This window comes from Frankliniella occidentalis, unplaced genomic scaffold (assembly GCF_000697945.3).
Source record: "Frankliniella occidentalis isolate FOCC.00 unplaced genomic scaffold, Focc_3.1 Scaffold315, whole genome shotgun sequence".
NCBI lineage: Eukaryota > Metazoa > Arthropoda > Insecta > Thysanoptera > Thripidae > Frankliniella > Frankliniella occidentalis.
The window spans coordinates 152,508-154,821 of NW_026267440.1; the positions used below are offsets into that span (position 1 = coordinate 152,508).

The 2,314-nt window shown below is 47.7% G+C and overlaps 1 protein-coding gene across 1 annotated transcript in view; it reads left to right on the plus strand.

The window, feature by feature from the left end:
• Positions 1-323: 323 nt before the first annotated feature.
• Positions 324-2,314, plus strand: part of LOC113211427 (mucin-5AC-like) — a gene marked incomplete at its 3' end in the record, with an annotated part of 53,501 nt that continues 51,510 nt past the window's right edge. Inside the window, 1 exon segment of the mRNA XM_052273934.1 lies at positions 324-469.

The window sequence follows — 2,314 nt, forward strand, 5'->3', positions numbered from 1 at the left end:
AGATGTATGCCAGGCGCGTCGCAGCGTAACAGTGTTTCGTGAGATATCGCGAAGCCTGTTACGCGAGACGTGGTCTGGCGTACATCTACCTAGTAATAAATAACGGTGCGTTCCAGTAATGGAATATCTATCGGAATTTTTAGGAGTGTCTAGTGTAACTCCTGCTAGTGGCTCAGACAAACGCCTGAGTCTCGAGACCAGATCGATAATATAAGCCCACACCCACTGTCTTTTTCCTACAGGGCAGAAAGATTGGCTAAAAACTGTACGCTGTAACCTCTGACCTGATTCACTCAAGAGTGAGGCTCCCAGGCAGCGGCACTTTTTGAATGGCTTCTGCCTGGCGATAAGAAAGTGCAGACTCGCTGTTTCCAGCTGATATCGCCCAGTGGGAGCTAGCGCGCTGTCTTTGCCCCTCAGTTCGGCGACGAGCTCACCACGTTGCACAGCCCCCCAATCTGCGATTCAGGTATTGATTTATTTTATTTTTGTATGGGAGAGGTATACTTCCTCCCACATTCTTATATTTTGTGGCCTTCTCCGGCCCTTCTTGTAAGCCTTTATGTGTAATGTCGTCATTTCCGGCTTATTTTTGTCAAATAAAGACCTAAATCGCCCTCCATGGTCAGTGGCACTAACACCGGTGTCGGGCCGTGACGAACGGACCGTGTTTTCGGAACTTTTCTCGAAAAATCTGTTGTTACTTAGTTCTAGAGACCGCTGACAACTGACGATGTAGTTAACGTGATGTTTTTGTTCTGTGAATTAATTTTCTCTTGTATGTATTAAGGGGCTCTCTATACGATAGGCAATACGACTTTCAGATGCGCACAGAGTTAGTTATTGCTTTTGACGTTTCAGTAGTCACCCATAAGTAGCAAGCAGGCCCGCCCTTTCGCCAAACGAAGTTGCCAGCTCCGCTTCGCTCCGCCGGCAACTCCGTTCGGCAGGGGCCGGGCCTGCTGGGCCTGCCGAAGGTGATGGTCGGGCCTGCGGCCCGACCATTTCTGTCTCGCGGTTTGCTGAAGAACTAGATCGGCAGATGTAGCGGGCCTACGGTCCGCTTAAACCCGTCGTCTTTGAGTTTGCCCAAAAGACTCAAGAAAGGGATGTAGCGGTGAAGCACCGCGACAACAGCCCACCCTTCTGCTTAGAAAATGTTTTTTGGGGGTGGGGAGAGAGTTTTCTTTCTATTTTGCGGTTTTTAGGCCTTTTTCTACAACTTATTGTTCACTATGGCAATTTTTAGCTTATTTTCGACAAAAAAAAAGACCCTACCGCCTAAACGGTTAGAGATAGAGCGAAACGGACGAATTTTTCGCCCCAAGGACTCTACCTTCACGAGTTACGAGTTACCCCTTGGAAGAACATTATAAAAGTACTTTTTGGGAGAATTTCTGAACCTTGGCTAACCCTATTCACACCCTTAGGGGTGGTTGCCAGGATTTGCCGTAGGCGTTTCGTTCTCTAGGAGTGGTTTCTAGTCTCTAGCACATCTCCTAGTGGAACAGACAGACAGATACACAGACGGACACACACGAGGTCGTTTGCATAAGCCCGCTGGATAGCTTTTTCAAAGCAGAAGGGCGGGCTAAAAAGTGACATCTTCATCGGTTCCCATAACATGGAAGGGTACTTGAGAATTAAGTTATAGACCCATCGGCAGTTTCAGATTCGAGGGCGCTTTCTGCTCTAATCGGTCTTCCAATCACGCACTTTCTTACCTCAAAAAACTCAAAATTAAACTTTTGGTCATAAAATGCAAGTTTTGACGGAATGTTAAACAATTTTTAACTACTATCGTTAATACTTAAACATCTCATCACCAATCAGTGTACTACGCTCATCACAAATGTGACTGCCCCTCTGTCATATTTCAATAGGGTATTCCGCTGCAAGCGAACCGGAATCTAAACAAGGTAGATGTACGCCAGACCACGTCTCGCGTAACAGGCTTCGCGATACCTCACGAAACACTGTTACGCTGCGACGCGCCTGGCATACATCTACCTTGGCCTGCGGCGCTGACACCCGAGTCGGGTAGTGGGAAAATGTACACAAAGGTACGCACCTCGACTAAGCATGCATGCTTGCACATTTTTTCGCTTATTTTCGTCAAAAATACCCTCTAGCGCCTCAACGGTTTGAGCTAGAGCAAAACGGACGAAATTTTCGCCCGTAGGGCTTTACTTTGATGGGTTACCCCTTAGAAAACCATAAAAATATTTTTAAACAAGCTGGGCCCGCTCTTCCGCCAAACCAAGTTGCCAGCTCCGCTTCGCTCCACCGGCAACTCGGTTCGGCAGGGAGCGGG